General features: G+C 43.6%; 1 long non-coding RNA gene across 2 annotated transcripts; it reads right to left on the reverse strand.

Annotated features, from left to right (window-relative positions):
• Positions 1–3,720: 3,720 nt before the first annotated feature.
• LOC106030496 (uncharacterized) lies at positions 3,721–10,357 on the reverse strand. Of its 2 annotated transcripts, XR_010828722.1 has the most exons (6): positions 9,809–10,357; positions 9,121–9,215; positions 7,615–8,988; positions 6,788–6,935; positions 6,286–6,411; positions 3,721–5,550 (listed from the first exon to the last, which is right to left on the reverse strand). It is a non-coding gene; the product is annotated as an uncharacterized lncRNA (long non-coding RNA). The 2 variants fall into 2 exon arrangements; XR_007167629.2 differs by having other exon boundaries at positions 9,121–10,357.
• Positions 10,358–13,007: the final 2,650 nt, after the last annotated feature.

A 13,007-nucleotide genomic window follows, 5' to 3' on the forward strand; every position in this document is an offset into this window, starting at 1 on the left:
CTCTGGGCACAACCAAGAATGGGCACAACCACACCTGAGTGGTTTTGGCTTTGCCCCCTAATCAGAGAGGCTTTCCAGAAGCACACCTCCTGCCCAAGACAGTCAAGGAGAGCTGTCCTGTCATCCAAAGGAGAAAACACCTGGGGATTTTTGACTTTGGGCATTAACTTGAGTTTATTACATTTATGAAATTTCTACACGCTGTTTATGAAATTCCTAACACATCGGTGTTTGATGGGTTATTAACATGGTTATTAACCCTTCAATTTTTTTGTTCTTTTGTTCAGTGTGATGAAATACGATGATGTGCATCCCACGGTCGGCATATAGGCCAGCGTGCTTCACCCAGTGCTGGGGAAAGCTGCTGCAGCTTCATGTCTGTAAGAAGTTGTTCTCTGCCTACTACAAGATGAGCTTAGGAAGAACTTACCTTGGTGCCGTGATTTATTTTCCTGTGCTGGATTTATCTTCGTAAGGATTAATGTTCAGTGAAGGGATAAGTAGGTCTCTTTGTTGGTAGCATATCTGTGTTTTAAATCATGTGGGAATGACAGATGGTGATGAAATAACAGAAGTGTGTGCGCAGAGAGCTTCCTCCTTAAATTGTGAGCTCAAAGCGTGTTTTGTTGTGTGGCTAGCCATGCTTAAAACCCTTTATTGATTTTTTTTTGCACAGCCACAGTATCTGCAGACACACACTGTATACATCTCTGAGGCATTTCTAGCCCGACCAGCGAGCCACTTGTTTCCTTTTGGCTCTCCCACTGATCCGTAGGTTTCCTAAAATAGCGAGCACTATCTTTGTTTTGTTGTGATGAGTTACAAAAGAATTAGCAACATCAGCTTAGCAACCGAGTAATAAAAATCAGGTCATTTTAAAACGTGCTTGAATTTCAACCGCAAGACTCCCTCCAACTGTAAGTTTCCATTATCTTTGACAGAGCTCTTCGTCTCTGCAGCGTACGAAGCCACGCATGTGATTCTGCACTGTAATCCTTTTCAGCCGTGGATGTTTGTTGCAAATTCTGAGCCCAGCGTTTCTCAACATTACTCTGAACGGACCCAGGAGATGAAGGAATGCGCCAAATACTTCTGAGAGCAGATCAAATAATGGCCATCGCAGTGGAGCCTGAGGTGACCACAGTGGATAAAAAAGACATGGCCTGTCCTGCTTCCAGGTCTCAGGCACTGCGTTGGTAACAAAGCCAATCAATACTTCACAATATCCTTAGCCAGCATGTTCAAAACTAACTTTAGTACATTATATATACAAATATATGTGTTATCTGTATGCATTTTGTAAATTATATACACAGTATGTAATGTGTATGTGCTTTACCCAAGGAGGAACTGCCAGGATCCCAAGCACTTACTGACAGGTTCCCTTGCTCGCCTAGGACACGGATGAGGAATGCCAGCGCTCTGTGCCAGGCAAGCTCTGCTGAATGAATAAATCCCGTGGGAGGTCTTGTCTGTTGTGCTAAGCATTTCATAGAAGCCAGGTGCAAGAGTCATCATCGCTTACTGAGTCACTGCAACTGCAAATCTGGTATTACGTTCGACTGAAGAGCTTTGTTCAGATCGCATTTTGAAACTGGTTATGCACAACAACAAATTAATGAGGTCTCAGTGTCTGTCAGATTAGTGCTAATGAAGCCTCTAGGCAAGAGACAGATCCTGCCACATGCCCTTCCCATCTGGAAGAGTCTGCTTTCACAGCAAGGTATGGCTTCCCTGCACAACAGCGTAGCTCCCCGGATGCCAGCAGAGTTTCCAGCAAGACAGTCTTGTCCAGTCATTACGGCAGGAGACCTGTCGTTCCAGGTTTAGATGCTAACCTGCTGCGCTGCTTTGGGCAGGCTACGTAACTGCCCGAGTTCCTCATACGTAGGATGTGGTCAGGTAGTCAGGCGTGCCACAGCGGTGATGCAAGAGACTTGTTTGCTCTTAACCCTTTTTATCGTAGGCTGTCTAAGAACTTTTCCAAGAACTGCAGGAGATAAGGTGAAGTCAAGCTGCTCCTGGATTATTCTTCCGGGTGATGGTTCAGCTGGCGTGAGGGCTGAATCCTAGAGAGAGTTACACGCAGGATTCAGTTCTTGCACATACACACCAAAATGGCACTTCCTGGCTGGGAGTGACAGCGTGGCAGAACGTGACAACTTGACAGTGGTGTCGCCCTCAGTGCCCAAGCACCCGGTATTCCCGAGGCTCAGCCCAAACAGCTGATGTGCTGAAATCCAGTGGCCTCATCTGTGCCACTACTTCAAAATACACGTTACCTCATGTATTTTAAAGATGCGTCTTTCACTCCAACGTGGAGAAAGGGCCCAAGTATCAGAAATGTTTTTTTAATAAAAGCAATCCTGGCAGAAGCAGGGCCTTAGAGTGTCTTCCAGGGTTTTTGGAAAAACATCATGACTGTGGTTGTGACAGAGAGAGGAATGTGTTGTGAGAAAACAGTTCAAGAGAAGAGCTAAGTAAAAGACACTTTAATTGAAAGAACTCTTTTCCTGTGTGTCTGAATTTTGCTAAATATTATCATTGAAATGTCAGTGCTTGAATAATTAAAGTGGTGTAATGAGATGTAATTGCCAGAGCTGCAAGGACAGTAAACATAACTGCGCTATTATCAGGACAAGCTGAGCTTCCAATGGTGCAACAGGTCAAACAGCCATAATCACACCACTGTACCTGGAACAGGGTGAGTGAAGGGCCACGTGCAGGCTGAACATGAACACACTGTACCTCTGCAACTATAATTAGAGCAAGGCTGAAGGTTTATAGATCCTAGGCACAAAGCAGTGTGAGAAAGCTTAAAAAAAAAATGGTAGTTGGAAGAAATATGAGTTTAATATTCAAACTGAATCCAATCATTAATGAACAGCATATCTGGGATTGTTAGTGAAAAAAATAAGATGCTATTACAGAATAAAAAATGCAAGGTTTTAAGTTTGGTCAAGAACACTCAACAGCAAAAACACAGATTGAGGAGCAAATGGGTAGGGAGCAGCCCTACAGAAATGTGCTGGAGGTTGCATACTGTCTCAAAAAAAAACCAAACTTCATACTGAGACAAGGCTATAACATAGAGGCTATAAAGTACTTGAAGTGATTCTTCCAGTTTTCTCATATTGGCAAAACTTATCTGGAGCTTCGAGAGTCTGGCTTGGGGCACCAAGCTCAGGAGAGATAAAACAGCAATCAGGCTACAGGGGAGAGCGATGAGTATGATCGGAGTTCTAGAAAAACACGACTTACCAGAGAAGACTGGAGAAATGAGGGTGCCTGCTTTGGTGAACAGAAACCTGAGAGAGATAGGAGTCTTCAAAAACAAAGATATTAGAGATTAATAAGACATACTTTGGTTAGCCATTAGGAAAAAAAAAAAAACTTTATAAAAATAAGGATAGTGATGCCTTAAACTAGATTGCCTGGGGATTGTAAATCTTTTTAAGAACAAAGAAAATTTGGTCTGTAATGACAGAGATAAAATTAATCCATCTCTAGTGAGTGGGATGGTAGAGATGGCTTCTGGAGATCCCTTTTTCATCTGTATTTTCAATGATCATTCAAAAGACAAGTGGTTTTTTTTTTGTTGTTGTTTTTGTTATTGTTGGGTTGTTTTTTTTGTTTATTTGTTTTGTTTCTTTGTTTGTTTTTCAGACTTGCTTGTTTGTCCACGCTATTCACTTGCTTCTTCACTTTGGAAATGGAAATCAGATTGTTCAGTCCCAGTCAGCACTGATTTCAGGTTTTTCTTGTACTCCGTAGCAACACAGCGTGACTGTGTTTAAATTGCAAAGTTGTCAAGACAAAGTTAAAAACTGTGTTAGTTAAAATAATAAATTTGAAGCCGCACTCATACCGGTCAAAATACATATCATTGGCTTTACATCAAAAGAGTTCGTTAAAACAAGTCCTAAGTCGTGTGTCTCAGGTAATTCGTGTGGTCCCTTTGACACTTCAGAGAGACTTAGGTTTGATGAAACCTGCGGTTTTAATGGGACAAGCAAAGCAGAGTCAAGAATAAAAGCGTTCGTATCCAGTCTACAAAGCCCTGTTCCAGCTCTGCCTTGCTGGGAAAATAGGAGACTTGTTGCCATTTTCTGTCAACAGCACGGAGCTGCTTAGAGCCCATCTGAAACAAAGGATGTTGCAGGGGGATTTAAAGCCTGCTCGTGGAGATCTGGGCAGTCAGACCCTTAGGTAAGACAAACCCTGGCCAAGCTCAGCAGTTCAGGCCTCATCCTGCATCCACGGATGCCTTTGGTATTTTCCTTCACCCAGTGTTCCTATAGCAGCAGAATCAAAGCCTTGAACAACTAATCCTGTTGCCTACATCCTGGGAGGGTTAGAGACCATCTGAATATGTTTCTGTCTCGGTGTAATTTTGCTTATTACTGAGAGCATTTTAGCTCATCTTCAAATTATTTCAGCTCCAGTGCAGTGATCCTTGTTGCAACATGCTAAGGCTCTTGGCTCCAGAGCCAATGTCTTATAAAAAGGATAAAGTGCTTCTACCTATTATGATTAATATTATTTTTCTAAGTATGGAGGGCACTTTGGCTCCCTTTGCCCCAGGTTGCTACAGCAACACACATCTGTAAGCAGTCATTCTTTTAATTGTGTCAATTAGGCTTACATAAGAGTACTTCAGCGATCTTCATGTTGTGGAAAGCAGAGTCTGAGGTCTGGCTGGAGATGAACCTCGTGGTCCAAACACTAACAAAATTATTTTAAACTTCCTTCTGCTGTAATTGCCATGCTGTGCATGCGTTAGTCATGGCTAGCAGGCAGCACCAGTGTTGTCTCACAGAGCTGTGCAGGTTTGCTAACTTCCCAGATGGAAGGAAGCACAAGAGATGGCTTCTTAAATGCATCCCTGCAACAGAAGAAACGAAAAGTGATCTTGTATTTCATTTGCAATACATTGTTTTACAATCAAGAACAACTAAATTAGAGCAACTAAATTAGAGCACAAACCTGGCAACAATGCCAGATTAATGACTAATATTTTGCAGCTAAGTGGTGCCGAATTAATGACTAATATTTTACAGCTATACACTGCTTTTCAAATAAAGCCAAGCCATGAAATACATACAGATGTTCACGTCAACAGCGGTGAAACTGCAGCAAACTTCTGACTGACACCTTTGACTGGAGCAATTCAGAAGCTGGAAGGCTGTATGGAAACTTTCCAGGCAACAGCAGCGCCTTTCTCATGTGAGAAAACTGTGCTGCCCTCCACACAATAAAATTAAATGAAGAAGTTTGTACTAACTAGCTGCTTATTTTATTAGCTCTACCCTCCCAAGGGCATTTCTGCAGCCCAGATCATTATGTGTGAATAACAACCACTTTCTGAAAACTTGTTCTAATTCAGAGGGTTGTCATTAAAATATTAGAACAAGACACTGACTTGCTGTTACATGACATTACACCACCACACTTGCCACATTTTGCTGATGATTTGACTCATGGTAGGCGTTTGCTAGAGACCGGCCAGTGAAATGCCATCCAATTGCTGTAATTGCTGTCTGAAACCTCCTGAAACAAAGAAAACGGTAACTTTATAGTGAGACAACTACATTAATTACTGCCTGTGATGGTCATATAATAATATAACTGTCCAAACATAACAGTATGATCATCCAAATGCCTAACTCCATTCAGCCAAAAGAAACAGGCAAGTTTCAAAAATCAATATGCCAGCTCTTCACAGATTGTCATCCTCTGTCGCAGAGGAAATGCAGGTAAAGCTGGAATATCACTTCTGGGGTAGAGTGGGTGTCTCCTCATACAATGTTTTCAGATTATAGGAAAGTGTAAAAATGGTATAAAAGTTTCTCCTCGCTTTATTTAACACAGTTACAGGGGGGACAGCACAAAGTAATTCACAGTTGTGTATGAGTTCCCTGAATGGACGGATCTCAAATAGTTTTTGTGTTAAAAGTTTACAATGCCCTGTACAGGATAAAAGACAGGAAAATGACCCCCTACATATGCCAAAATGCAGCCACCTTTAATGACTCGCTGACTTCAGGACAGAGCAGAGTAACTTACTGTAGCTCTGCACCAGGCCGCCCACCACTGAAGCCTTTGGTTGGGAGCTAGGCTGTGCAGCTGAAAGCTCAGTTCGAGAAGTCGAGAAGTGGAAAACACTGAAGTGCACGGCTTCCTTTTGTTAAAGAGGGGGTGGGGAAGAGGCAACGTGGGGGAAGGAGGCGACCAGAGAAGTTCCCTAGCTTAGCGTTTCCAGTTTGAGCCTTGACCTCCACTGACCTGCCTCCCAGGACTGAAGCTTTGCCATACTGATGCAGAAAGGATTACTTCCCCATGGTTTTTAGTCGTCAATCTTACAACCTAAAGCTCCTTTCTCCTTTAAGGTTCTCAATAATTCTTCTGTTTCTGCAACCAGAGAATAACCATAAATCACCCTTCTCCATCAGCACTTTTTCCCCTCCTGTGCTCTCTGAGGGTGTTTTGTCATTGATCTTGTCTGCCCTGCAACTCTTTTCAGTGTTTTAGCTGCATTTAATTAGCACGACCATTTACAATGCTCAGAATTGAACTCTGGGCTGTTGGGGGATTTGAACACAGTTGCTTTTTAAATGGTGTTTGAGAAAAGCTTTTGGATCCATACCACCATAAAAAAAGGGAGAAGTGAAAAGCAGGGCTAAAAGCTAGGTGAAAAGCTAGGAATCTTGTTTCTCCAGCAGCGCCGTAACCTGTTATTATGGTTGGCTGTTGAGGGGCACTTCTGGGGGAGAATGTTTCTACCTACCTCTGCAGATGTCAGCACTTAAATCCCCTGAAGTCCTCCCTCCAGTTTCTGCCCAGACGTGTCCCCTCTCTTTGGCCCCCTAGATGAGACAAATCACTTTGGCCAAGCAGAGCTGGGAGGGATTATGCTTGAGGAGTGAGAACAGCACCTGTAAAACAGCGGGGTGCTAACTGCTCAAGTGTCCCTACCTGTGACAGCTCCGCTTCACAGCTTCCTCACATGCTCAGGGCCAGGAGAGGGGGAAAAAAGCCAAGCTTAAACATAAATTCTGCATTATACCCTGGCTACGTGGATATTTTACTATCTGTCCACTTCCCTGAAGCCCTTCGTAAACTACTTCAGTTGTGTACACAACCAAAATGGCAGCGTCCTTGCATCTCCTGCAGGTTTGTTCTGTGCTTCACATCTCTCCTGCAGGGTACTCTGTGAACTCTGAGGAACCAGGCTAAGCTGCAGAGGGGGGCCTGGTTGCCTAAAGTAAAGTTTGGGCAGAAAGCAGTTTGACTGAATTGCCAGGCGCTGCTCGATGATCTGAGGGGCCCAGGATTTTGTCAGGAACAATGTGTAGCCACCCAGGACTTAAAGACTATGGGATCAAGGAGCTGGCTAAAGCCACGTGGCGTAGCTTTGGCTACAAGTGCCGTGGCTTGGGGTAGAAACACTTTTCAAAGAGGAAGGCATGGGAGAAGACCTAAGGTGTCTTAGCTGCTGCCAGGAAGCCCAGTCAGCAGGGTAAGTCTTTCATTATTCACATATATATATATAAACATATAAACACTTGACATCAGGCTTTTTAGGCTTTTGTTTGAAGTGCCGTGTTCGCTCACCTCTGTGGAGATTTCTGAGGCTCTTGGAGCTTCTTTTTCCCTGCTTGGCCCACGGAAGGGCCCTTGACCTCAGACTGTGCGGTGTAAAACGCTTGCGGTAGGCAGAGAAGTGTGGATGTCAGAGACACCCAGGCAGGCACTATCTCTTCAAAAAGAAACGAGCAGGGTTTCGAGCACTCTTGCTAAGCTGCTGGCTGCCTGGCCTGAATAATGGGGACAGCATGGTACTTGTCATCAGGGGCTTTGGTGGAGGAAGGAGAGAGAAGAGGCTAGTTTCATGGCATGAGCAGCTGCTGGGAGGCAGAGACCAAAAGTTAAGAAGGAATGAGTGCACGTCTGTGACCTGTAACTTCAGACATGTTGCTGCTAGCTGTTTGTTACATGTGACTTTCCCAAAGCATTGTCTCATCCCCGGAGACTGGCACACCAGCACCCTAGGAATGCCCGCTCTGAATGGAAAGTTTTCCCCGAGCCCTTTTACAAGCTCTGTCGGAGCCTTGCAGGCGGCAAGGGTGCTCGGCGTGCTGTATCACTGCCAGCAAATCTGCAGTGTTTTGCTCAGCTGCCTGGCAGCACGCTCAGCCCTGCAAGAGTCTGGAGCCTGGTTAAAGTTCCTGGACAGGTCAGGGTTTAACCATAATGAAGTGGGATCCCCTCAGGCCACTGGTTTTCTAAACAGCAGAAGAAGGAGGTTCCTGGCTTGCGTCTCGTGGAAGGGATCCAAGTGCTGAAAGACGCCACCATCACGGCCTCTGCCAGAGTAACCAGGTTATTGATTATCCTCAGGGACCGACTGGGGGGTCAAGGTGTGGTACCCTTCCTAGTTCTTGTCGATATACACCCTACGTGGCAGGCAGCAATAGGAACAAATGCCCCGTTTGTGTCTTTTGTTTCGGCTAAATGCCACTGGATGAACTCCCTTGTAACTCAAGGCCTAGGACAGGGTGCTCACAATGCCAAGTTCTACCCTCTACCTTGCTCTAACACACAAAGGCAGCAAGCAGCAGCATGCCTGTGCAGGGAGCACGAGGCAGTGGGTGAATGGCAGAGCAGGGAGTGGTCCATGCCCAGGAACACCAAGATCTGCTGCTCTCATCCCCTCTGTCTCAGGTAGCAAAGTGGAAACAGGCCTGGGGATGTTTCCCTGGCGGGACGGGTCTCATACCACCCTGTGTTCCTGCTGACTTAGTTAAATATAGCTGCTAACGGCTGTTGAAATGACTTGGTCCAGGAGCCATGAGGCGTCAGCCGCTCTCAGATGTGACCATCACAGGCAGTACACATGTTGCCACAGGAACCTAGTGACAGGACTTCAGAATCCAACCTACCGGCCTTGCGCCCTGGTTATTCAATAGTGCTGCCTCTTGCAAGTTCCTAGAAAAAAAAAAAAAAAAAAAAACAACACAGGAAAACGTAGAGATCTCAGTGGAGCATGATAAGCTCCTGGAACGTGCTGTTCTCCCCTACTGTTGCTTCTTTGCTGAAATTGCCTTAGCACACTCTCACCTTGCCACATCTGCTATGTCACTTCTTCCCAGACTTCCCAGGGACAAGTCCTAGCGATGCAGTTCCCCATTATTCACCTTCCCTCCCTCCAGGTGCTGCTCTGGTTTGCAGGGGTCCAAGCAAAAAGATATAAACAAGAGCAGCATTGACAACAAATGCATCTGCCTCCAACACAGCAGACACAACATTTAGCTCTATCTTGGCCCTGGCAAAAACACATTTGCTTTGTAGATTCCATTGAAATCCTCATTATATTTGCGACTGACTTCATCTGCGTGCCAAAGACCAGTTTGCACACCCCCAGCTTCCTCTCCCTCTCATCTCCCTCCCAACAGCTTCACAAGAATTGCAAACAAGAAAAGGCTGGCAACTTGCTGAAAGAACACAAAGACCTTGTCCTTGCTAGCCAGAGCAACAGCACTGGTACCTGTCCGTCAAGAACCTGTGGCTTTTCAGTTTGCATGTTTCTTGCTAACAGTGTTTATCCAGGTAGCACAGATGGGGCGTATCATTTGGCAAGCCTGCCTGTAAGCTTTTTACAACAAAGATGATAACAGGTGCAAGATAAGGGATACGTACAAAACCGGAGTTCATTACAAATACATTTGCATCCAAAGCAGCAGCAGCAGGACTTGGCTCTACTTTATCTTAAAAGCATACACTTTGTGAATTCCATTCAAATACTCACGTTATTTGCATCTGATATCACCCCAGGCAACAACATGGAACCAAACTGTGTTTGTGTGGGCCTGCGCTGCTGCGCAAGGGCAGACAGATAAGTCATCTCTTCTCACGACAGTACTGAGCTTTTAGGGTGGCTCTTGAAAAGCTAGAGCCAAAACTCCGAAGAGAGTGCATTGTCCCCACAGAGATTTACAAAGGAGTACATTAGATAACTAGCAATGCCTTCTCAATTCTTAAAATCTTATTCTGATGTCAAAGTGGAAGCTGGGCAGTTATGTGCTAAGCTCTTGAAAATTTGGCACCGAGTCCTGCTTCTGCCTGTTTGTGTGTTCAGAGAACACGGTGCAGCTGTGGAGAGGCTCTTGGTCAGAGGATCAGTAACCTACAAGCAGTAGAAAGACTGAGGTTAATTAGGGTGATCTGAGTGCTGAAGCTATGTCCTTATTCTGAATTTCTCTCTACATAAGTCCTGTTTTACTCCACTGGCTAAAAAAAGGTAAGAGACTATCCTTACAAAAGATAGGTATCAAAAGGTATCATGCAACAAAAGTTGCATAACCCGAATACCCACTGCTTCACACACAAGTTTGCAGTCTGAATCAGAAATAACTTAAAGTTGGCAATATCCAGCCTTTGCCTGATGGCATATGTAAAGGGCGTTGACAGATCTACCCAGGGGAGTAAAACTGAACCTCACTAAAACTGCAGAAGGCTTGAAAATGTCAGACGAGCAGCAGTTCCTGTGAGTGCAGTGGAGGGCTCCCATGGCTGGTGAAGGTGCTGGTGGATATGAAAAAAAGAGCCATTTGCTTTCCCTCTGTAGGACAGTCACTTCAGTCCTGCAGCACGTGGCCAGGGAAGCACACAGTGGTCCTCACACTTCATAATTCTGAGACCTTTGTCGTCCATTGTATAGCGTCTTTTACAGTCTTCATTTGTGCTTGAAACTGGGGAGTGAAAGAGCAAATGGTAACAAGAAATAAATGAAAGTTTACGAGCACATTTATCTAAAGTCAAAACCACAAAAAATAAACATACAGCAGCAACAAAGATGAAAACTGCAACATCCTTTTGGAACTTTCTGTCTACTTTGCAATTAAGGACTTAGAGGTTTAAACCATGTAAAAAGGGAAAACTGTGTTTTAAAATGTCCCACTGCTTGTTACCACGTGTGTGAACGCATTATTCTGTGGCCAGGAGTGGAACGACTGCAGTTAGTCATGTTTTGTTAGTCATGTTTTGTTACTGTACTCCTTTAAACAAAGATTTTTGGTTGAATATTTTTAGTAGTCCAGGTAAAAATAACTGCATGTGCCTGTTCATTGCGGCATGCAACTGGACAGGAAATACTATTGCTACTCCACAAAGATTTTTCCTTAACTCTCATATTGGAATGAATCCACGAGTATTCAGAAGAGGAAAATGAGATAAAGAAAATATATCCTTGCTCATACAAGTGCAGAGGATATACCTGTCAGATCCCTGTTCTTATTTCTTCTCTCATCATTACAGCTTAAGGATGCTGGTGTTGGTATCTCATTTTCCAGTGAATACCTGAGCCTCCAGCCTGCTGGTTATGCTGAGGTGGGTCTCCTTCTCTCCTATTCTCTTCTGTATGATCACTTTTTCGGTACAAGCACCTGCATATACGTAGGCCTCCTGTATTTCAGACTCTGTTTGGCTATCATAGGATAGCTGGGGGTCTCTCTTTCTCATTTATATGGTGACAAATAATATCTGGATGTTTTTAACAAGGGTTGGATATAACTGATCAGTATTTTCTGACCCAAAACATTTTTTTTCCTCCAAAAACTCTATAATACAGCAACAACTGACTTATTTCTACCTAAACCAGTCATTGCTGTCACTAGCATTTCTGCCCAAGGATTTCAGAGTTTTATCTGAGGAATCTGCTGGACAAAATAATTAATAAGTACACATCAGAGAGAGCATTATCTTTCAGCTTCTGAGAGGAGTATTGAAAAAGGCCATGAAATGAGCTCTTTGACACAATTTTATCATTAAAAAATCATAGAAGCCCCTTATTAAGCTTAAAATTTCATATACAGTGTTAAAAGTAACTCCATAAAACATTAACTCTAATCATTATTTTCACTACACTGGCAAAACAAAAGTCTAACTGGCTAGAACCAAAACAGACTTGAAGAAGCTTTTCAATAACTATACATGATATGTGAAATATTTGTTTAAAGAAAAAAAAGTGTAATTTAATGAGAACAGTAAAGGTACAGAATGGCAAGAAACAAATTCAGTGAACTGAGAAAGAGGTCAGGATTATTGTTTTTTATAAGATACCTGGTTAATTCTTTTCTTACTAAGGGTTTAAATCAGATTAACACCATTTTGGTTCATTCAGAGATTAACAAAAGTTAATATTTTATAAGATTTATTTATAATACCCTTGAGGTTTAGAGTATGTTTATGTAACCCTTCTGCCAGGAATTGGCAGCAGCTGAAAGAGCTGGATTCATTTATCTAGGGGTTCTCTCTGAAAACTTAAACAACAGCAGTTTCAGCCTCCACCCAGAAATCTACCAAAGCTAAATGACCTCCTTTGGGTGCCCTGACAAACAATAAATCCTGCTCAAGGCATAGCAAGGGTTTAAAACAAGGTCCAGAGTTTCAAGACAAAGAGAACTTCAGAGACGAGGGAAAGAACTGAGGGAAAGGGACGAAGAAAGACTCAGGATAAACCCACAAGAGCCACTAATCGATAAACCAAATAATGCTGGAATGATGTTCCCAGCCTTCCTCTCCTCCTCTTCCCTTTGTTGTCTTGTCATCACACAAAATAAAGGCTTGCTCTCATTTCCAAACAGATGTCTTGTAACTTGAATGTCACTGCCCACTCAAAACCTCCCCCATATTTACTGTGTGGCTTCAATAATTTTCAGCTAAGCAAATGAACATGCATATTAGTGCCCCAGATCAGGGAGATCCTACTCACTTTCCAGCTCATAGTCTCCTGATCGTGCCAATTCCCTGTGCTGGCATGTATTCTCACCTGACCACGTAGTGAACTGATTCAGAGCAGCAAACTGGTAGAAAACTTCCTCAAGAAAACAAAGAGAGAGCAGTGAATGTTCTGCTGTTTTAATCCCCTGAATCAGCTCCATGTAGTATTAAATGAAGGAAAAGCTGGCACTTGGGAGGAGGATGGCAAGGCTGGGGATGGAAAGCTG

This window comes from Anser cygnoides, chromosome 2, assembly GCF_040182565.1.
Source record: "Anser cygnoides isolate HZ-2024a breed goose chromosome 2, Taihu_goose_T2T_genome, whole genome shotgun sequence".
NCBI classification, from domain to species: Eukaryota; Metazoa; Chordata; class Aves; order Anseriformes; family Anatidae; genus Anser; species Anser cygnoides.